Genomic DNA, 26149 nt, shown 5'->3' on the forward strand with positions numbered 1-26149 from the left:
GAAATTATGGATGCCGAGAGGATGTTGGCTGTCACAGAAGCTCCTAAGGTCAAATTACTTAGAAAAGAGGATGTTTTTTCCTCGTAAATATAACAATTCATAATCTCATATTTCTTACATTCCGTAGTGAAATGTTGGCAATGTGCTTTACTATCTTACAACAGAGTCATATTTTCTGTCATTTATTACGATGTGTACTTTTACTATCTTAGAGAAACACGCATGGGTAATTTTTAGTTGAGTCACTTCTCTCTTTGGTCTGATTATGAAATGCAATATTACTCTAGATATTCACTTGATTTCGAATTTCGGATTCCATGTTTTCTTTCCTATCGCTGTGAAAGAGAGGCAAATGAATATTTTCGGATGTGGATATAACTGTGTGACACTATTTGGCTTATAATACAGGCGGCGCCGGTAAACATTCGTGTAGGATCTCAAGTATGGGTGAAAGTTTCTAATAAGGAAGATTCTGAAGTGGCCTGGGTCGATGCAGAAGTTGTGGAGATACCAGAGCAAGTTATCGTTAAGAGGGTTGATAGACAGTTTGTAAGTACTCCAATGCATTACTTTTATTGACAATCCCTTTGCATTTATTTTTTGAACTGTGACTGCTAGCAACGTTTGATCTAACAAATTCCTGCCAATGGCAATAGGTTTCTAGAAAAGAACAAGGGCTTTTGTTTACTAATATTGTTTCCAGCATTTTAAAATGCTTGTTTATCATATTCCATGCTTCCTGGTATGGAAATGCAAGTATTAAGCTTATAGTTGTTGTGTGCAGCCTGGGACTGTAGACTTGGTAAATGTATGCCCAAAGGATCCTAGAGCTTTGCCACAAGGAGTGGAAGACATGACAGAACTTGACTATTTGCAGGAGCCAAGTGTTCTACAAAATCTGGCATCTAGATATAAATCAGATCTGATTTATGTGAGTTGTCGGAGTTTTATTTTAACTATCTTATTATGATGATTATACAGCCAGATTTAGATACTCTATATCTGTTTAATTTGTTCTTACCGGTTATGACACGGTTGTAATTAGGTTTTACTCTTCCTTAAAGTACAATATGTATGCTTTTCAATAAACGGCACCAGCGTGTTACTAAAAGCAACATTTGTATATTGGTGGCGCCATGTGTTATCTGACAGACCTACATTGGGAGTATATTGATTACCATCAATCCGTTTAAAAAACTTCCTCACTTGTATGGTGATCAAATGATGGCTAAATACAAAGAGGCAACACATAAGTTAAGTCCACATGTCTATGCCGTGGCAGATGCTGCATACAGGTACGCCGCCTCTCCAATTTTCTGATTGAAGCTGTGTTTTGTAGAGCGAAGAGCTTCTTTTTGATGCATCATATTTTAATGGAGTATACAGGGCGATGATGAAAGAAGAGAAGAGAAGCCAGTCCATTCTAGTGAGTGGAGAAAGTGGGGCAGGTAAAACAGAATCCACCAAAATGCTTATGCGGTATCTTGCTCATATGGGAGGCCGAGGAGTAAGTACTGGGGGGAGATCATCAGTGGAGGATCAAGTGCTACAAGTAAGAAATAATTGCTGAGGTGTATCTACAGCAATCAACATTAAGTGTTACCATCTCAATCTTTTATATTACCATATGTTTTCGTTGACAATTTCTAATTCTCTTTTTATATTCCTGCAGTCAATTCCAGTTCTCGAAGCTTTTGGAAATTCAAAAACTGTTAGGAACAACAACTCCAGGTCAATGTTTAATTTATTTAAGAGTGTTCATTGCATGCACAATTGAAAAAAAATTGAATATAATTAGTTTCTAGAGCCTAAATTGTTAATACGTGGCTGGGCTTATCAAGAGTACAATTTCCTCTCACTAAGGTTCATATTATTTCATGCAGTCGTTTTGGTAAATTTGTTGAGCTACAATTTGACAAGGATGGAAAAATATCGGGAGCTGCTGTTCGAACATATCTGCTAGAAAGGTCTCGTGTTTGCCAAATTTCAGATCGTGAGAGAAACTACCATTGTTTCTATCTTCTCTTTGCTGCACCCCAACAGGTATGCAGCAATACAGTCATTTGGTTATTGTGATTACAAATTTACAAGTGGCCATTGAAATATAAGATTCAATAATGTTTACTGTATATCTCGTACTATGAATCTATTTAAATCGCTGATTTGAAATCTCAGAATGCTAACAGTCGCAGAAACACTTGGTTTTTTCATTTCTGTTTTCAGGATATTGAAAAATATAAGTTAACAGATCCAATAAAAAAAATAAGTTGGGAGTTTCATTATTTGAACAATGAGCCCCAACTTCCTGGAGTTGAGAAAGCTCAAGAGTACTTTAAAACGCGAGAAGCAATGGAAGTTGTTGGAATCGCTCCCAAACAACAAGTATGAATGACATTTCGTAGAATGAGAAATTAAAATGGCCGTTTCATCCAAACTTTATGTTTACAGCTTTTCTGAATCAACGTACTGATGTTTTCAGGATGCAATATTTCGAGTTGTGGCAGCTATTCTCCATTTAGGTAATGTGGATTTTACTCAAGGGGAAGAGAGCGGTTCGTCTAAGCCAAGAGATGAGAAAGCTAGGTTTCATCTTAGGACGGCAGCCGAATTGTTCATGTATGTATCCATTCTAAATGTATTGCTACAGTAGTTACCTTTCAACCTTGAGTGTGTACTGACCCTTTTTGGTTGTGTACTGACTGAAACACATTTTATATTCTCTTAAGTGTGATATTGAAGGTCTACAAGACTCTGTTTGTAAGCATGTCATTGTGACTCCACATGGAAGCATCACAAAACATCTTGATCCAGTTGCTGCAGTTAACAGCCGAGATGGACTGGCAAAATTAGTATACTCTCGATTATTTGACTGGTATGAGATACCATTTTGTGAGGCCTGCTTTTTTTTGGAGCAAGGTCTAAAGGAAGAATGCAATTGGAGAGTGAAACACTTTTATTAGCTTTTGTAGAATATATATTGCTATATGGGCTCTTGCTTAAGGCAGTGCCATTTGTGTGTAGGCTGGTAAAAAGAATAAATGAGTCAATTGGCCAGGATCCTGACTCAGAGACTAAAATCGGAGTTCTCGACATGTGTGGTTTTGAAATTTTTGAGAATAACAGGTATCTTTTATTCGTAGAAACTAAGATTGGTTCATACTGCCTTGTCGTTGTCAGTGATTAATCACTGCAATTTCGTGAGTTACAGATGAAATCTTTTCGTCTTGTGAAATATGTATTCATTATATGGAAATTTTTAATTGAGAAAAGGTGAAACCTACTCTCTCTTCTGCATTGCAGTTTTGAACAGTTCTGCATCAATCTTGCAAACGAGAAGCTGCAACAGCACTTCAATCAGGTCAGAAAGCTCCATATCTATTAAAATATTGGTATTTTACATAGAACAATAATTTTTGTACATTTTTCTTCTCTTAACGCGCATATTAATTTGCCTAACTATTTTAATACTGTTGTGTTGCATATAATGCTTGCTTTTTCCATGGATTTTTGTATGTAATGTGCAGCATGTATTCAACATGGAAGAAGTTGAGTGGAGCGACAATCAATGTCCTAAGAATCAAGATGTTTTGGATCTGATTGAAAAGGTCTTTTCGATTTCCATTTCCTTCGCTGTTTTTTTATATTTATAAGCTTATTTCGATTTCAAACACACACTCAATGTCATTGTGAAGGCTCTTGGTAAACATCCCGTTTAAAGCTCTTTAAATACTCAATAAGTTTCTATAGAATTTCTGTGGTGTAAATATTTAAAACGCGGAATGATCCTTTGTACACACATTGCATTTATCAGAAGATAAACATTTGATAAATCCAGGCCAGCGATATTAAGGTAATTGTATTTTGTATATGCAGAAATCTGGCGGAATCATTGCTCTTCGGGATGATGCCTGGTATGTTTATCTTAGCTTCCTCCCTAATGTTCATTCGACATCATACGATGTGCCCTTTTTTCTGATACCCTTTTTTTACTCATAAAACTGTCACCAAACATATGTCATCGGCTAATTCAAAATAACAGTGACATTTCCAATGACTACGGGAATAAGACAATGAATGGGATGAACATAGGAGTGACATTTTTCAAAAGCTATGAGGACAGGATACAGTGAATGCAAAATTATATCTCAATTGTTCAACAAAATCAAAATTCCACAGACACTGGCGGAAGCTGGATGAAGATGAGAGTTCACATTGGACTTCAGCAATGAGACAAAAACTAGGTCATAATTACATCTAAAATAGGCAAAACACAAAGGCTTGGATCAATGACAATTGACTTGATATTTACATTATTGATATAACGAAAGCAGACACACTTACAGACAAATGGGGAGTTTTGTGACCAGTCACTCTTTCTGTGTATAAATTTTTTGGGCAAACAACAAATAGGTTCTAATAGAAGAAATTAAAATTAAGAAGGGACGTAAGTTAGGTTCAGTCATCCTACAAATAACTAATGGCGCTGAATATAATTCACTTTTCTCTTGGGTTTTTATATGATAATAGGACCGTTATGTTTAATTAGGGGAAATCATTCAAGGAAGGTATGTTGTTTTAGCAAATATTCTGTTTTTATATCAATTTACATGGGATACATAATGATTTATGAGTAGGCCATGTCGATGCTTAGTTACTAATACAAAATTATTAAAGTCAATAACAAGGACATGTGAATAAAGTTTCTTACTAGTATGTATCTTTCTTTTGTCTTTGCAGTATGTCGCTAGAGTCAACCCATAAGACCTTTGCGGAAAGTCTTTACCGAACTTTTAAGAACAATAAGCAATTCAGCAAACCAAGACTTTCTCTCACTAACTTCACAATTCTTCACTATGGTGGTGAAGTGAGAAACTACTTCCTTTAACTCATGTATTTATAATAACTTGTTTTTATAAGTCTAGCATTTGTATAATAGGAATGCTTATCTCCTCTATCGTATCGGTGTGACAGGTTACATACCAGACTGATTTTTTTCTTCAAAAGAACAAAGATTATGTTGTGAAAGAGCATCCAGATCTATTACATTCTTCAAAATGTACCTTTGTTAAGGAACTCTTTCCTAAGGAAACTAATGAACCTTGCAAGTTATCAAAACCCCCCTCAATTGGTACACATTTCAAGGTAGGGTAGGTGTTTTCTTGTACAGTGACAATGCAGTTTCTATGTTTTAGAATTTTATGATTTTTACTTATTGTGCTCTTCTTCTTCCCATTTATAATTTATGCTTCTTGGAATTTGTGATGGGTATTCATTTGAACTTTTAATTTTGTTGACATTAGTCATCTTCAAAGAACTCAAATATTAATTGATTCTTTTTTAAAAAAAAAAATTAGAAACAACTGCAATGTCTCCTAGACACATTGAGCTCAACAGACTCTCACTACATACGTTGTGTGAAACCAAATAATAATCAAGAGCCACATAATTTTGAGAACAACTACGTTGTGGAGTAAGTATCCTTTAACCATGTATTCTACATTTGATTCTCTTATTTTTCTAGTAGTGAGAAATAAGGCATATCTCATTTTTAATGGTATTGAGATTTCTACAGTCAGTAATTATGAAAACGTTCTTAAAACCAACATTTCATTAGAAGTTATGCTCTATTTGTATTGTAGGGTGTCATGGAGGCAATCAGAATAAGTTGTGCAAGGTATCCTATAAGGCTGGCATTTGATGATTTTTTTTATCGCTTTGGTAGTGGCACCCTTGAAGACTTAGGTGTTAGGTATGTTTTCATATTCCAACACTGCTTTATTAGAAAATCCAAGCAATGGTCAAACTTCAAATTTGACACAATATGCAATTTAAATAAATTCTGCTGAAATATCAATTTCTAATTTTTAGTTCTATTGATAACATATTGTAGCTATGATAAGAAGTCTGCAATTAAAATTTTACTGGAAAAAGTGGGTCTCCAAGGCTATCAGGTACATGTCCAATTTCATGTTTTCATAATTCAAAGCATTTATTTATTTTGCATGTCACACAAAACTATATTACATGTTAAATTGAAATTTTGCATTTGATTATATTACATGTTAAATTGAAACTTTGCATTTGGTTATATCACATGTTAAATTTAAAATTTGCATTTCGTTAATATAAAAACTCACATTATAATGTTGGATTTTCTTCATTTCAATTGAGAAAATTTCCATTCATAACATCTCATGATTCGCCTTTCTCTTCTAAGTTTACAACTATGTCACCCTCAATTTTAAGGATGGGGAAGGGGGACAAAGGATCCATAAATAGATTTATGGGATCTATTTTTTATGATAGGAATAACAGAGGATGGTTATGTATGATCTAAAGATTCATATAAATATTTTAACATTCATTAGAGGAATATAATAATATTTATCAATCTAAAACAATTGAATCAATGATCATTCAACAAATAATCATAGAATATAGTGCCTAAATAATTATAAATATTCGATAAATTTATCTTTCTTATCTACTTCTAAAAATAGTTGACCATCCCTAGGATTATTTGGGGACCATTTTGACAATGGTTAGCATTTTTTGATAATTATGTTGAACATTTCCAAGTTTTTAGGATGATTTCTAAGTTCTTTTTGCATGGCATGGCTTGGAAATGTTCTAGCTGTCCACAAGTCCCAAAAATGATTAATATTCCTAGTACTTGGGCATTTAGGTAGAAATACATTTATGAGTAAATTGTTTACAACCGGCAATATTTAAGATTATTCAAATACACTCCTCAATTATTCATTTGAGATAATCTTTTCCTTCAATTACAATTTTCATAATCTTTATTCTGTTGATGGCACCAGACAAGAATTGTCATCAAATAGAATTCTATAATTTTGTTTCTTAATATTATAGTGATTATTTTTTGACACTAGCACAATATACAACCCAAAATTGGCACTAAAGAGATACCTACCACAATAAGTTAAAAAGCTCACATATTTCCAACATTGGCAATAGTCCCTATGTAATTACTACTAAAAATATTTACAATAACTAAGAGGAGGGGTGAATAAGTTACTCAAGGTCTATATGTACCACTTGAACAATTAAACTTTAAACACATCATTGTTCTTCTTATCTTATTTTTTGTACTATTGCCTAGTCTCTACCATAAAACTATCATAAACATAACTTGCATTGTATAATGAAAACATTCATAAATTATTCATCACAATTTTGACACTAGGATATAACGTGGAAACCCAATTTGGGAAAAAACACCAGCAACATGTCACTCATTTTCACTCATTTGAAGTGAGCTCTATTAGGGGCTAACCCTATTAAAGGTTACAATACACACTATTAAATGTGACCTGGTTAGATAATTTAATCACTCTATTAGTAGTGGCCTTGTAAGAGTACTTCGATTATTCTATTTAGAATATCACCTTGTTAAAGGATTTACAAAGATTATTAAGTCTTCAAATGACTGTTAGGCCAACCTCTGTTAAAATTATTTCAATAGCTATTTTTTATAATGATAAGAAAGAAAATAGTAGATTTTGATCTGTGTGATTAAATCTCACTTTTGCTAGTTCAGATCACTGTTCAGTCTTGATGGTGGTTCAGTGATAAGCCTTCCAGTATCATCTTTGATCTTGATCTTGATCTTGATCTTCTTGATCTTCTTGTTTTGGCTAAGGTTCTGAATTCTAAAAATTCACTATCTGATGGTTGACATTCCCTATCTGTGACTTGGCATCTACAATCTATTTCTTGGCACCAACTCTTTTCTGCTTAGCAATTTGCATTTGCACTCCATCATTTCCTATCTGATAGGAACTTGTAGCTTGACTTATCTCTTCATACTGAGTGGAAGTAGCATCATCATTGACATAGATGAATGTACTATAGTCCTTAGATTTTCATTACACGAAGCGTCATCTTCTTCTATAAACTCATCAACTCTCACATTTTCACTTTCCACAACTTTGTTAGTGTAAGAATTTAAACACTTGTAAGCTTTTCTTTTTTTGGGATAACCTAGAAATATGCCTTTATCACTTTTTGCATCAAGTTTTCCATTCTTGTTATCTTTCATTATATAGCATCCACTTCCAAATATTTTTAAATATTTAACATTAGGAGCATAACCATAGCATAGTTTAAAAGGTGTAGCATTTGTACATTTCTTGACTCGAACACTATTCAGGGTATAGACACTAGTACTAAGCTCTTCTCTCCAATATTTATGTGATACGCCTTTCTCCATCATTAGGGTTCTTGCATAGTCCATTATTAATCTATTTCTTTTTAGCTATCATATTCTGAGCAGGGGTCCTTAGTACTGACATTTGTCTCTTAATTCCTTTATCATCGTAGAATGTGTCAAACTCATGTGAGATGAATTTACCACCTCTGTCAGATCTCAAACACTTCAGACTCTTTCATGTTTCTTTTTTAACTCTTGCTAAATACCACTTGAATAACTAAAAAGCATAAGATTGGACTTTAAGAAACATCATAGACATCATTCTAGAGTAGTCATCCACAAATAGAATGAAATACTGATCTCCATAGTAACTTTTAACACCAATGGGTCCAGATAGGTCAGTATGAACTGATTCCAAAATATCATTAGTAGTATATATCTTACTCTTAAAACTAGAGTTGGTCATCTTTCCTAATTGATATTGTTTACACATATCATTGTTAGGATTCTTCAATTTAGGCTATCCTTTCACTTTCTTTATCTTACCGATATTCACCAAATTATCAAAATTCACATGAGATAATCTTTTGTGCCATAATCAAACATCTTCTTGCTATGCAAAAATATATGTCTCCTTTAATAGGTCTAGATATAAGAAGTTACCTCTTGTCTACTCCACTAGTTCTAAGTAGATTATCATCACCATCATGTATCTTTGCCTTTCCCTCACATGGTATCTTGTTAGTTGAATAGTGTCTTTACCTTTTATATCACATGGGATATCATTACCAAATTTAACACATCCACCATTTTATGGACCAATATCTTCAAATTTGTCTTTATCACTTGCCATATGATTATAACATCCACTATCAATTTTGTTCACATAAGAAATTAATGCAATTTTCTCATCATCATCAGACTCTTCTTTTGTATAGAAACATAGAAAACTCCATCATCATTACTCTCATATTCATTATCAGTCTTTTCTTCAATAATATAACAAGATTTCTTACCTTTTGTCATCCTTTCTTCTTCTTTTGTACTTTCTTTCTTTCCTTTCATCCTAATTTTCTCTATTAGGACATCTAGCAGCAATATGAACAACTTTGTTGTTGGAAAAAAAAATGATAGGAAATTTGCTGTTTTATTTACCTCTTCCTCCTCATAACCATTTTGTAATGAGGGCTTCAAGTTCATCAATAACATCATCAGAACTATCACTTTCACTCTTCACATATTTTCCTTTCTTCTTACTAAGAACTAGTTGTGACTTGAAAGCAGATTCAATAGTAGCAGATGTGTAATTATCAAAATTGGACATCTCAAAAGCAGCGAGTCTACCAACTACACCTTCTAAGATCAAATTGTTACCTGGTGTGCATCTTAGTTCTTGAATTGTAGAGATTCTAATGGAATAGATAGGAAGTACAATCCTCACTAACTTGCTTATCACTATTTCATCTTTAATTGTTCCATTTTCTCCTCGAATAACATTAACAACCTCTTTAACTCTTGTGTAGTATTGTACTATGTTATTGCCTTCCAACATTCTTATATCATCAAATTTGTCTCTCAAGATTTTTGCTTTGACTCTTACAATGTTGTCATCAACTCCATATATGGTCTTCAATCTATCTAACATCTTCTTTACAATATTGTAACCTTTTAGGTCATCAAACTTGGCCTAGCTTAGGGTTGAAGCTATCTCTAACATTTCTCGATTGTCTTCTAGCTTCTGTTTTAGTTGATCAATAGTTAGAGGAGAAGTTCTAACTCTACATATTCATTGCTCATAAAATCGACAACAACATCATTGATACTAGATATGTGCAACTTCATCAATGTCTACCATAGAGGAAAGTTCTCCTTGTTCATCTTAGGTACATCTCTCTTGTTTGTCATCATCTTTAACTTTGAGTACCCTTAAAACTTTCTATATAATACCTAAGCTCTAATACCAATTGCTAAAAATATTTAGAGTAACTAAGAGGCAGGAGGGGGTGAATTAGTTACTCAAGGTTTATATTTACCATTGGAAAAATTAAACTTTAAACATGTCAATTTTGTTCTTATCCTATTGTTTCTTGATCTCTACTACAAAACTATCATAAACTTAACTTGCATTATATAATGAAAACATTCATCATAGTTTCAACACTAGGGTTTAATGTGGAAACCCAATTTGGGAAAAACCACTAGCAACATGTCACTCTTTTTCACTCTTTCTAAGTGAGCTCTATTATGAACCAATCCAATATTCTCATCAACGCTTGAGCCTCTTTCTTAAATTCACTTATCAGAAACAACATCATATTTGCAAGCTCTCTCTTTTAGCTTCACATACACTCACTTATGTGTTTCTAATCAACCTTCTTCCTTCACATACAAAATCACACTTCTTGATCCTTTGTATCTTTGTATGTGTGCCCACCTCTTTTGTTTGGCTCTGTACCTCCTTAGATAGGAAATTTTTCTTTATCATTTTCTAATTCCATCATAGATCTTAGGTTGTACCATTAGATTCAACTTGATTTAATTTATCTATCAATCTTCCTTATCATCCTCTAGAAACTTCTCTACAATCCTTTTGTTAGGTCTTTACCTAATCATCACCTTGAATTAAATGATCCATCTAATCAATGCTATCTTCAACACATTTTACATCTCCCAAGATATCAACTTATTCAGATTGATCTTATGACTTCTTTGAATTTAATCTTTTAGTATCACTTAACAATCACTAAATTCTAAGCTTTGGTCATCACTGAAATTCTTAGTCACTATTTAAGCTTTATGTCTTGGCATCAGCTAGCTTGCTCAATTGATGCTAATGCTTAGTCAACAGTTAATTTTCTCCCACTATCTGTGGCTCAGTTAACAATAGCACTACTCAGTACTCCTTAGTATTTTACTCTTTTTTTAAGGTAGGCTTAGCTTCCTTGGCATAAACAATTACTTTGTTTTATCAAAGTCTATCTAATCAAATGTTCATTGCTACTTCCTTCTCATAACTTCAATCTTTCCTCTAGGTGCTCTAGTTATGAGTAACTCTCAAATCCTGTTCATCAATAAAATAGATATGACATTTAGATTTTGTGATGTTTTGGAAGTTTTATCCAACATTTATTATAAAATTTTCTAAGTACTCTATGTATTTTGGGGCTTTAAATCCAATAAAAACTATCAGAGTTTGAAGGCCCTGTTACAAGTTAGGATTGTCATTGTTCCAAAAGATCAACCTATCAATACCCTTACAACCATTAGATTTATAAAAGATAGGAGGCAATTAAGCCATGTCACGATTCTTGAAGGGGAACATTGGATATTATTTCTACAATCACCCCTCACCCCCTCAATATTTCTCAAGGAGGTTCAATCTATGACCAAGCTCTAATACCATTTGTTACAAGCTATGGTTATCATTGCGTCAAAAGATCAACTAATAAATACTTAATAAAACCACTAGACTTGGAATAGAAGAGATATTTAAGCCATGTCACAAATCTAGAAGGGGAACATTGGAAGTAGTCCAACAGGGCATTTATTTATTGACAATTAAAGTTTGCATTGTTGGAAAAGATAATAAGAGTTGCTAGTAGCCGCCATTGTTTAATTGACAAAACTATGCTGCCTAAAACAATAAAAATAAGACCATCATGGTTGAAAATGATCTTTGGAGATAATGGTTAGTGGGTTTATAGATGTGACTATCCCATATTAGGTTTTAATCATCATAAATAACCAAAAAATCCTAACTAGAGGAGACAAGTATAATAGATACAAAAGACCCTAGTCTAATAGAGGTAACATTTCAAATAATATAAATAGCTAACTATACAAAGGAAGCTAAGAAAATATTTGAAACAAGCCATATGGAAACTATTAAGTTACATTTATGAAGTTCCAAATATTTAAGGGAATTTTGAATCTCCAAATGAAAGACAATGAATCCATTTCATTTGTCCACACAAGAGTTTCTAATTTGCTAAACTAGTTATAGATAAATAGTAAGACAATAGAAGAGAAAAATATTAGGAGAAAATCCTTCCAATGCTTCCCACTAAATTTTGTCTTATAGGGATTTCCATCAAAGAGGAAAAGAAGCTCTCAATATTGATGGCGGATAATTTTACGAGCTCTCTTCAAAACCATTAGCAAGGCCTAAATAGGTTTATGTCTTCTTTGTCATAATAAGCTTTCAAAACTTAATGCTATTGCAAGGGGAGAAACATCCCTAGATAGAATCAAGAGGCAGAGGATGGGGTAACTCTAGATGGGAGCAACGTAAAGGAACAAAATGTTTCCTTTCATGATAGATAAGTTTTTTTTCATCTCATTCCATAGTTACAACTCTTGGGTGTCTAAAATGTACATCATTATAATAAAAATCAAACTTCAAGATATTTATTCAAGAGCCCTCTAAAATTTTGGATCTAAGGTATAGACATATAGGCTAGGAAAATTTTAATATTTTTTACATGAAGGGTATGGTTAAGGTTTACCATCAATAGTGGAGCTTCGTGTTAGATCTGAAGTCTACATTTTAGGCAAGCAACATAGGTCTTCCTTTCAATCAGGAAACTCTATAAAGGAAAAAGCACTATTGGATCTATTTCAAACTAATTTATGTCGTCATACAATTTTTTTATTATAATAAATTAATATTTGATGACCTTCATATATATTTATAGCCATAAAAATATATCTATCCTTTGCACATTAGTCTAGCCCTTTTGCAATTTCAAGGTGTTTAAGGCCTAGGACGAGAAGAAGAGTGAACACTCTATCATGGTGAAAAGGTCAAGCAATGATGAATAGTATACCTACAAATGATTTATAATTTTTTAAAACATTATGACATCAAGGAGTTGGAAACCAACTGTACTCTCTAGAAAAATAGAGTAGCCAAGAGGGAAAATAGGATTAGTATGCAAATTTTAAAGAGAATGTTAAAATCCAAGGCACTAGTAAATGATATTGATGTGAAGTTGTTGCAGTAATAGTATATTTTATAAGTGAATGTCCCATAAATTTTTTTCTTGATAAGATTCCACATAAAGCATTAAAAAATGGAAGTGGACAATTAAGAACTTGATAGTATTTTGGTGTATAGAATATGCCTTTGTGCCAAAAGTGAAGAGACAATAGTTGGATGAGAAGGGTAAAAAGAACATATAAATGGGTTATAATGAAATTCTCAAATCATAAGTTTGTATATCTTATCACTAACATGTTAGTGATAAGACAACTTATCATGATAATTTTTAGTTGGAAACAATAAATTGGTATTTTTTACCAACATATCACTAATTTATGGAGAACAATAACTCTCATATGTACTAATTTAATTTTAATGCATAAAATCAATTCACATTACAAATATTAAAGAGTACATGTGAAAAGAATTTGAAATGACAAAGATAGGTCTCCTAAAGTATATTCATGCATATAAATAAATAAAGAAACAATGTGTACTTATCTCTCAAGAAAATTATGCAAAAAAATCTTTGAACTGAAAGAGAGCATTCCAGATAGTTAGATTTTTTTTAAAGTGAATTTTAATGCAAGATATGAAAACTACATGTATACCTACATGCATAGGTCTAGAGTTAAGCAATGAAGATTATAACAACCATGTGAGTAAAACTATATATGAAGTGTCAATTGGAGGTTTACTGTACTTGACAATGACTAGACCTAATGTAATGTATGTAGTAAGTTTGATTTTTATATTTATAGAGACTTCAAATGAGACACATTGATAATTTGGTAGGATAATCTTAATATATGTGAATGACATCAAAGGATGGTATTTTGTGTAGTGTGGCAAATGATATTGGTCTAAATGCACACACACACACACACACACGCACATCTATACATACATACATACATACATACATACATATATATATATCTATATATGTGTATATATATATACATATGTTTATATACACATATATATACATATATATAAATTTACAAACACATATATAGATATATATACATATGTACATATATACAAATATACATATACATATACATATACATATATATATACATATATATACATATATATATATATATATATATATATATATATATCTATATATGTATGTATATGTATATATGTATATGTCTATACATGTACATACATATATATATATATATATATATATATATATATATATATATATATATATATATATATATATATATATATATATATATATATATATGTATATGTATATATATGTACATATATATATATATATATATATATATGTATATGTATATATATGTACATATATATATATATATATATATATGTATATGTATATATATGTACATATATATATATATATATATACATACATACATACATATACATATATATATATATATACATACATATATATGTATATATATGTATATGTATGCATATATGTATATGTATATATATACATACATACATATATATGTATATATATGTATATGTATATATGTATGTATGTATATATACATATATATGTATGTATATATATATACATATATTTATGTATGTATCAATATATATGTATATGTATATATACGCATGTACATTTATGTGTGTGTATTTTGTAAGAAGTGTAGATGATAGGAAGGTCACATTAGGATGTGTTGTATTCCAAGGCATAATCCATAGTTTTCTTTTTTAAAATTAAATTTGAGTATATACTAGCAAATGTAGCCTTGTGTCAAACTATTTGGAGACATAGAATCTTGGAAAAACTAAATGAAGAACAAGAGTTTGGTACAACTATATTTTATGAAAAATGTATCATCTATAGAATTGAAAAAAATTCTAATATTTTTTAGTAAAGAAAAGCATGTAAAAGATAGATATCATTATTTAGGAGAGAAAGTTAAGAATGATGAGATAAACATCAATTATTAGGTTTGAGTATAAACTTGCAAACATTTTTACAAAGACATTAAATAGAGAAAGTTTTAAGTTCCTAAGTAGGAATTAATATTTTTTTGTAAAATTAACATGGATGATAGATTACGATTAAGGGGGACTATTGGAAAATTAACTATTTCCAAGGCTCCAATTATCCATGTACTTTTTAGGAGCACCCCATTAGAGACAAAGGGAAGAAATATTCTTCCAACAATTAGAAGATTTTGTATGCAATATATTTTTTGAGTTTTGAATAGAGAATAAATAATGTGGTAGCAACATTAGATAGCTCTATGGAAGGAAGCAAAGTGCATTAAAATGCTCCCATATTCTAAATCTAATAGGAGAGAGAATGTAAAATAATTGTATGAACTCTTTCATCGGTACAAATTTGACAGACATAAGATTCAGATTTAAATGAGTAAAAGCTTAATGCTATAAACATGGTAAACCCCTTTCACAAAAGACCCACACTCCACAAGTTAGAATTCAACTATAATGTCATAAATAAAAGTTAAATTATAATCTATAGAGCCAATGCTCTTCAATATTAATAACAATAGAGATCTACAGATAAACTTTGACAAATGCCACTTTTGTAGAATATTGAACTTTTCATTGTGAAATACACTAAGAAGCCACATATTTATAAAGCTCAACACATGAGTAGAAGGCACTTATGGGTTCAAAAACCATCTCACCGACTCATAAAGTGCTTGGTATAAATAATTTCCAAATTCATTTTAGATACATTCCATACCTCATACCACTTCTAACAAGTAAACTCTACCCTAAATTCCAAATGATAACCCTACAACTTTCTTCCTTCAAAATGGTAATTGTTATAGAAATTGAAATAAATTTTCAATCCCACCATAGAAAACTATAGTACTAATCTCCTAAATTTTAGAATTTCCAAAGAAAGTAGAAGAAATAATTAAATAATAAGGAGTCAATTGTTAAGACACCATGATCCCAAAAATCCAATATATAGTAGAATATGGTGTTTTGAGTACTTATAGATCATAATTATGATTGCGTTTAGCTATTAAAAGATGTAGTGGTGCTATGGACAACTTTGATCATATGTAGTTGGGTTCATCTTAAGAGTGCTAGAGATAAATTTTGTACGGAATATTGTATTCTAAGTTTAAAATTATTTTTAAAATTTTTATTTTAATATTATATTGAAAAAGAAATTTGTTTGTCGCTATCTATTTTGTTATTTGAATTTTTTTTTGTGTGTACTCCCAATTATTTTGAGAAATGGAATAGTAGTTTTATTTTATTGGGTGTTTTTAGATTTTTAATAAACATTTCATATCAAAGTTGTTTTATCTAAGTATTTTGAAAGTTAACTCTAACTCTCCCTATATTCAAGTGTTACCATATATGACACTTGTTGACCACATGATGTATGCAATTTTCTTATCGAACTCTAACTCAATATTCACTTCCAACTTCAATACTTTAAGTTTCCATGTTATTATAGAACACTTAGTAAACGTTACATGACTTGTCTTTTAATAACATTATACCACTACAAGATATCCTTCATACGACACCAATTGTATTTCACCGAAATTAACAAGATAATATCAAAAGACAAATTTTGTTAAACCATTTTTGAAATAAAAAGGGAAATCAATCCTTGAGTGAGCATGATGTTGCACACATGTATGGCCCAAAGATAAGATCAGAATTTTTGTTCCAACAAGGGTTAGAATTGCATATCATTAATTAATACAAGAGATAAATAAAAAATATTTCTCTCTTTGATTTCCATGATGGCATTTCCTATAGAAATATAGTGTCTTTCTTGGTAGCGACCTACAATTTACCTTAAAAGTATTTTCTACATGAGCACGGAATTTCTGTCTTGACAAGAACATGCCTCTTATTGTGATTATTATTCAACTGGGAAATCGAACAAGTAAAATTTAATAGAAAGTCTCAAAAGTCTCTCCAAAATGAAGAGTTGTGCTTTCACGATGTCTGATTTCTAGAAATGTTAACCTACAATCAAATTTTTTTGGAACTATACAGGTAGGGAAAACAAAGATTTTTTTTATGACTGGAAAACTCGTTGAATTGGATGCTCGAATACATGGGTCTCAAACTACAGCTTCGAATATTATACAGGTATTATTTTTGTTTCTTTAACAATGGGTGACTTAAACTGCCATTTTATCACTTGATCTTTATGTAGCGATCTTTAATAGATGGAACAGAGCTGCTGATTGTTTAGCCAAATGGGCTTCTAGTCATGATCCGGGTTGGAATATTATGGATAGGAGGCAACTTTCTTTTCAGATGGTGCAAGAATTTGATGATCTTGTTGCTCAGGATCGAGCTCCTTGTTGAGCTCTCCTTGTTGTATTCCTTTCTGTCTTAATAAATTTTTACCCCTCTTTTTCAAATAGATTTATAAATTTGTCATTATGTAATTATTCAAATTATTCATTAGCATGCATTTAATGGAACAGCCTTGAAAAAAATTATGAATGTAGAAGGCTACAATGTACTTTTTACATGTGTTGGCCTCTAGGTTGAAAGATACAAATTGAAAAAACTATAAGAATAAAAAATAATATTATTTAGACACCAATTTAAAATGATTTATAATTTTCACATGTTTGTGATGCCATCCTTTTTTGTTCTGATAAAAAAATTCTCAAATTGAAAAATTAGATCTTATTGTAACAATTGTATCATAGAAAACTTAATTATTTTGATTCATGAAAAAACTTTAAATTTTAAAGCTATTAATAAGTGCTTAATCATCATTATTTTCTACAGAATATATGAATTCCATTCAAGTTATATTTTTTTATTGTTGGATTTTGTAATCTAATGGGAATTTGAGTTGACATCTTTGTTTGCAAGAAAAAATTAACTTCCGTATGCAGGATGCTAGGGAGATTGGTGCATTGCAATCTGCAAAAACCAAGCTGGAGAAACAAGTAAATGAGCTTACAAAAGCCCTCCTACTAGAGAAGAGAATAAAGGTAATTATTCTTCTATTGGAGACTTCATGCAAGAACAAATAAGTTTCTCAAAAATAATATTCATGTAGATGACAAAATTCTAATAATCTTCACCTTGAATTTTCAAGTCTTGTTACTATTGTTCCCTTTTAAACAATTTATAAAGCTCCATTTCATCTGATTTAAAATTTTAGATGGTCAACAAAATATAGGACTTGAATATGTTGCACCTAATTGCACAACTTGTGATGCACAAGTCATATCTACTTCGTAATTCATATGGTCACATAATAATTTCTTTGTATTGTAAGTTTACTATTTGGTGATATTCAAATCTTTTTCTTTGTAGATTGACTTGGAAGTATCATACTCACAAAAAATTACAAAATTGCAATCTACCATGAACGAAATTGAAGTTAAGGTTAAAGAAACCAAAATCTCCTTAGATAAAGAGAGAGAGGAAAGTAAAAGGGCTTTGGAAAAAGCACATGAGGCAGGCAAGAAAGAAGTTGAAGTTGAGAAGAAATATGTTGAGTCCCAAAAGATGAGTGAGGAATGGGTTAGAAAGTCTAAGGAAATAGAGTCAGAAGTTGAGAAGCTTAAAAGTGAAGTTATTCATCAGATAACATTGTTAGAGTCACGTATAAAGGTCTTTTCAGAAAGCTTAATCGCCACAGCTACTCAGGTAGATTATCACTTTCATTCATCATCGCACATAATTTGGGTGTTTCTTTCATAATTTGGGTGTTTCTTTTATGGGATTTGAAGATTCATTTAAAGGGTTGAATGCAATTGTGCTTAGTTTTCTAATTCCATTTATTTTCTTTTCTGAAGACTACTGACACTACTGACAGTGTCTATGATGAGCTTGAGAAACCCGATACATAAAAGTAAGTTTTTGAATATCGCATTACCTTCTTTTTAAAATTTTTTTTGGTATGACTACTATCATATATTGATTGTTACATGTTACAACCAGAGAGTAACCAACATTTTTTTTTTTGTAGGTTACCGTTTCGAACAAGGTACCTATCATCAAGGAGTCGGCCGAAATTAAGAATAAGCTACCAAGGCCAGTTATTTATATACATCTACTCATCACAAATCCTAATAATTCTGAAGCCTCTTTTAGGCTATTACCTGCATTACAACTGCAATCATCTACATGAATATTGAAATAAAGTTGAAGTACTTATGACTCTAAATTTATTAGAAATATTATTCCAATTTAAGAAAACATTGACACACTTATCAAGTGTGTACCCCGAGATGTTGGCTTTAGCCGAGGAAAGTTTGTTATAGCATGCATTATTTACAGGACACTTTTTCATTGACAATCATTTTAAGCTGAAAGTACTGTTATTTTTCTCTTTCACACGCTTGTCCTTTACAAATTATTTATTTTAACATCTTTATTCTCTTCTTTACTGCAAATCTGTATTCTAATTTAATGGGAATACACACAATAAGACCTAGATAACGACACTATTAAAGAAAGGTAATAACTTCTATTCAATTAATTTTAAATCAAACACTTGCAAAATATTCAGTTTATAACAACATTATGAATAGTTCATTTGCAGCAATCGAGATCTGCATCCAATCACACTTAGTCTAGATCTACTCAACTCCTTGTTCTACTATTTGTCTAGAGCTTCCTATTTCAACACTAAACTTCCTTCATATTCATATATTTCTGCATACAAAACATTCTTCTACTCATTAATTTGGTTCACATTCTTCCTCAAACTATTTTCCCATTGACATTCCTTGTATTTTCCTGTTTCTATCCACTTCAAAAATTTCCACTCAAAATTCAAATTTCGAACATACCTACCAAAATTTATTTTATTGAAAAAATAATAATAAATGGTACTGGTATACATTAGATACAAGAGGGATTTACCAAAATTTATTTTATTGAAAAAATAATAATAAATGGTACTGGTATACATTAGATACAAGAGGGATTTAAAATCCAAGAAAATATTGGACGAAATACTCTTGGGAGGTAGGTGGCTAATGAGATTACTCAAATCAATAAATTTCGACACTTTCCCTTCATGCGAAGTTGCTAAATTAACAATGTCTAAGAAGTAGTTTCTTTGTCTAATGGTTTTGCAAAAATGTCTGCAAATTACTGCTCAGAACTACAAAGCTTAACTTTAATTTTACCATTTTCAACAAGCTATCTTATCAAATGGTACCTAATTTCTATAAGCTTACTTCTCCCATGAAATATTACATTCTTCATCAAAGCTAATGATGTCATAGTATTAGAATATTGTTGTTACAAACACTTATGCTTCATTCAAACATGCTAAAATTCCCCTTACTCATAGTTTGATATGTTGCATTTGTTGTTCTAGTTAGTCTTTATTGTGTAAAGTAAAATATAGTTACTATTTTGGGATTCTATAAGATAGCTCTCAATACAAAATGGAACATATCCATATGTGTTCCTTCTATCATCTACACTTCTTCCTTTATCACTATTTATTTATTAAACCCTACCTAACCCAATTTATGGTCATATAGAAAATGTCATAGCTCTTGGTGTATACCAAATGTCATACCCGCTTGCTAATGTGTCTCCTTTGGAGTGCTCATAAATTTGGAAATAAAACTTATCACATGCATTATTCTAGGTCCAAATGTCAAATACATCAAACTTCCAACCTAATTTTTTTAAATACTTGAATTTACATTGTTATTGCAATCTTTCTTGCTCAACTTCATACTTGTCTTTCTCGTTGTTAGTTTATGCTGGTTATTTTTTTTCTAAGCATCCTCAAAATATTCTTTTGCATACTTAAGACATTAAAAATTATTGTGACACATTTCTTTTTACTTGTATTCCTAGGAAATACCTCAAGATACCCAAATCTATCATCTTAAGCTCTCCGACCCTTTAAAGTCAACTAAGAAAATCATCACTCTCTATAAAAACTAAATCATGTATATATAAGACTATACTTCAAATCTTATCATAAAGAGCCTCCTACAACCTATAAAAATTATCTTCTTGACCTGGAACATCATAACTATGTGGCTTATCCACTTATATTTCATTTTTCACTACTCTATTCAAGACAAAATAGTGAACATGAATAATCTCCTTATTCACTTTCCTTGCACATCAAACTTCGCTAAACCTAGGCTGGTAAACCTTCTTTAAACCCTTATGACTTGGTTGAAAAAATTTCTATAAAAAAATTAAATTTTGTGAATTATTGGTTGGGAAAATCTTTAAACTCATGTGATCCAAAAAAAAGTGTAGGAGTGCTTGAAATGATTGAATTTTTTAATAGTAATTGAATTTATGTTTTTAAGAAGGTATATAAAAGGAAATCATTAACTTCAACCATCAATCCAATAATTAATTCAATCATTTGAAAGACCAATGCCTAATTTAATTAAGCAATTGAGTTGACCACAATCGAGATTCTTATGTACAACTTTAGGAGACAATATATATTAAAATATCATCAATTACTCGTGTCCTCAAATGTAGAACATAACATTATATGCAATTCCATGTCAGTCTAGGAATTTATCTTCTTGATTGGAAGTTCAAAGAAACACATATATATTTCACACTATCTCTATTTATCAAACAAAGAATGATATGATATGAAAATTCTATCTAATAGACTTTGTCTTGAATAATTTTATAATCACTTTATTAATTATAATGGACAAATCAAAACTATATTTTAGTTTCTTTTCCTTATATTAAAACAAATAAAGATCTTTTATTTTTCCTTATATAATACATGTCAATTCATATTAAAGTCATATTTTAATATCTTATCCTGCCTCACAAGTTTTCTTTTTCATTGCAAATGAATATATTCTTATTTACATCTTTAAGTACCTCAAAAACCAAACCCCTTTTACCATTAGTCACAACCTTAAGAATAGGCTACACTTTTTAACAAAGAAAAAACTTTAATTTGAATCACTCCCTTTGCTAATATTTAGATCATCAGAGCTTTTGAATATTTCATTACCATGATATTACTTCATGATACCCATTTGGATCCTAATGGTTCCCTTCAAATGCCCTTCATTAAATAAATAGAATGCCTATTCAATAGAGGGTACATTATCCAAATTCAAAGGAATCCTCAAACTAGAATTCACCAAATCATGGATATCTACTCTAGGCAATCCACTGGTAATTTCTAACAAGATATTCAACAAATTCTCCCCAGATACTAAAACTTTTTATGCAAATATACAAACTCTTAGGTTGCACCAAGTTTCACATATTCTAATATTAAACATGAAGACAAAAGGATTTAACCAACCTTCAATTCCACTACTGATTATCTATATATGTTTGAGAATAGAGATGAACGTTGTGAGTTCTTCTATACTGATTGATGCTGTAGGTAAGGGTGATGGACAAGATTTTAGTAAATGAATGATTCAACTTCAAAGTTTCTACACTTCAACTACGCTTCAAGAGACTCAATTCATGAATACACCATTCCCAAAGGAAAAAAATGGTAAAATATATCTATTAATACTAGACTAAAAATGATTCAAATGGATATTAGGTTTACAATAGCACCCAACACTCCAATCTTGAGCATTCTTCCTGAAACTCTTATTCTTTAGTTAGAACAACCACAAGCACTTGTCATCCCAATCAACTTATCAAGAAAAACCTTTTGAACACCCAATCATATCAACCTACAACCTTTCATATCCTTTTGATTCATTAATTCAATCTTAGAAAATATATAAGCCAAAATACACCACCTTGCTGTACTCTAGATATACCTATGGATAGTCGCAATAACTTTTAAACTAGACCAAATTTCTTCAATCCCTCTGTTGATTTTGGGCTTAATTAGGTTATATTCATTTTTTTCAAAACACATTAAAATCCAATGGCTCAATCGAAAGATATTTCCCCAACATTAGATGGCATTTTCTGCAACTTTTATTTCTAAACTTTTACCCTTTGTCCAAACAATGATCAATCTTTCTTATTGTTTTTGCACATCCCTTGTTAAATATATATAATACAATTTTAAATATCAACATCCCATGAGTATTAGGCCTTTATATTCATGGAATGCACATCATTTTATTGAAGCTGTATTGTATAGTAATTTAGAACCGAAAAGTGCAACAACAAACTCAAAATTAACGTGATAGTGATTTAGTATAAAGACAAACTCATTCAAAAATGATTTGCAACTTGTTGGAACAAGACTTTCAATGTATTATATGGTCCTTTCAATAAAATAAAATAAATCCTTCAACAACAAGGTACAAACATATATTATTGTAGAGAATAAAGAATTTTTATTGCTCTTTCTTTTTCCTTATTATCCTCTGTACATCTCTAGGGATTTTTTATACCATGCCTTCCTCATACATTTTATAACTCCCTTATAACTTCCATAACTTATTTTATTGGTTAAATGGATTAGTTTAAGGTTTTAGACATTAAAACTCAAATTCCCTCTATTGTTAACTAACTGTTGGATTTTGAAAATTCAAAATTCCAACTTACAATTTATTGAATTCTTTTAAACCAAAGACCACTAGACTCACTAATTTTGATTTGTTATTATTATTAACCTTTCCTACGCCTTTACTAGATTCTAAACACTCCAATTTAACCCAAGAACTCTATTAGTCCTTGGTACAAAGAATTTTTTAATCTATTTAGGAATTTTAACCATTTCTAAAATTTGTATAATCAAAAGCCATTATAGGCTTCAGTACTTCCCAATTGATTTGAGAACTCTGTTTATGCATTTCATCTCTCTGATTTTCTTTGAAGGTCTTTCCGGTCTTCATAATCTTCAACTTTGGCTTGAATATTTGAGGTGCTCCTGCACCATACTCCCCACCATAAAAAGAACTCTCACCCCAAGAGTTGACTTGTGATCCATTGTTCCTTTCTCCCACCTGCTACTACTAAGGGATGAAATTGTTTCCCAAAGTGGTCTACTCCTTCATCTAGGTTCCTGTAGTCACACACCAAGGTTTAGATACAAAGATATTTGGGTTAGACTATCCTCTTGCTTGATATTACTGCTGTTGCGCATTAGACTACTGGAAAGTCTTTATTTGTCTCTACTCTATCACCATATCACCTTCATTTGGCTGGCCTCTTAGAGGACACTTCATTACTCCAACCAAAACAAAAGGTTGTTCAACCAGCCTTTCCACCCTTGGACTATCCTGCCTCTTCGCTTGGCATTGCTTCCAACCAATATCATAATGTGGAGTACCTTGATCTTGCACTAGAACATTTCTTCCCAAACACATCAGTATAGATTCCTTATGACTCCTCACCAATGGATGCAACTTATACTTCACCTTTCCTTGTTGAACTACATATGTATTTTCATAGCCATTATGCATGACTCTCCTTGAACATTGCCAAGATCTTCCAAAAATGACATGCCCACAAGTCATGTGCATGACATCACATAGTACCTTGTCCCTATAACTCCCAACTGAAAACTCAACCATCACTTGATCCTTAACCAACAAATTTTGACTCTCATTGACCCAAGTAGCATAATAAGGAGCAACATGTGCAAAAGTTTTCAAATTTAATTTCTTAACAACCTCATAAGAGAACACATTACTACTTGCCCCTGAATCAATTATAAACTTGCATACCTTGCCTTGAATGAGACAAGTTGATCTGAATATGCTTGGATCTTTTGGTATTTGATTGCTTCTTCCCATTAGTAAGCACTCTCCTTCTTTTGGAAGAAGTTCAATGGGTTCATTTTGCTCATCCTTTCTTGGCTCTTCATGAACCAAGCTTACTCTTCTATCTCTCCCTTTTTTCTTCCTACCATTTAGGATAAGGTATGTGCATGATCATGGTCAACCAAACTATGCTCTTAAGTGGCAATGAAAATTAGAAAATCGCCAATAGTGGCATGTTGTGATGGTTAAGTTGTTGTGTTGTTATCCTTGCCATCAAGGTTCAAATCTCATGGAGATGAGGTCCCCCGTTTGTGGCCTCACTGGTTCATAGCTTCAGGTCAAAGCATTTACCCCTCTTTAAAAAATAAAAAAGTAAAAAAATAAATAAAAATCAAAAAATCAGGGTTTTTGTCAACTTGACATTCAATTTTCTACTTGTTATTAACTTTATATAAAAAAGTTAAGAGAAAATAATCTCTAGCAAATTGAATCTAATTTCTAAACTACTAGGACTTATCTCAAAAAAAAAAAAATTGATTGGTCAAAATTTTGAATTTTAATGCAATAATACAAAAATTTCAAAACAAAAATAAGAAGTAGACGTATGTCCAAACACCTTAATCAAAATCAAATGAAAATAATTTTTACTAATATTCTAGATATAAGTAGTAGACTCATGCTTGAATGTGACACATATTTGTGGGTATTTTTATTCTAAATAAATAATAAATAAATAATTTTTGACTTTAGTGTTTTTGGAATTAAAAAACTCTGGTGTCTGACCACCTTAACTAATTCAAAACTCTACAAAATTCAATTTTTCATTTTTTTCCTTATAGTAGAAGAAACATAGAATGCGATGCATCTTTTGGATTTAAAAAATGTTGTACCATTTGAAAGTTATAGTTGGTTTTCATGTAGTGTGTCAATTAGCACTTTATACGTAACTCCATTAGAAAATAAGTAATAATTACTTACTAAACTCATAATTTGACAAACCTTACATTTATGGAAAGATAAGAACATTCTTAACAAACTCTTTCAATTTATCAAATTTTGGTGAAAAAAAAGTCGCCAGCTACATGTTTGAAGTAAAAATCATATAAAAACAGGCCAAAAGCACATTTTTAGGATGTTTTTAAAGTTGACCATATATATTTGGTATCAAAAGATATAGTAGACCTTATAAAGATATTAATTTTTTTCATTTAATATCAAGGTGTGTGGGAAAAAAGTTGGAATAGATTTTGAAATGGTTTGAGATATTTTAGAACTACAGATTTTCAGATCGCCACTTTTTGGCACACCATGATCTTGCACATACCTGACACCGAAAGGACTAATGGC

General features: G+C 31.1%; 2 pseudogenes; both read left to right on the plus strand.

Moving 5' to 3' along the window:
- The first annotated feature begins 6 nt into the window (after window positions 1–6).
- Window positions 7–17370, plus strand: LOC149537732 (myosin-11-like; annotated as a pseudogene).
- A 655-nt stretch (window positions 17371–18025) lies between these two features.
- Window positions 18026–19722, plus strand: LOC149537733 (myosin-6-like; annotated as a pseudogene).
- Window positions 19723–26149: the final 6427 nt, after the last annotated feature.

The sequence above is a fragment of the Cupressus sempervirens genome, chromosome 9 (assembly GCF_028749045.1).
Source record: "Cupressus sempervirens isolate cs-2001-9-10 chromosome 9, ASM2874904v1, whole genome shotgun sequence".
NCBI classification, from domain to species: Eukaryota; Viridiplantae; Streptophyta; class Pinopsida; order Cupressales; family Cupressaceae; genus Cupressus; species Cupressus sempervirens.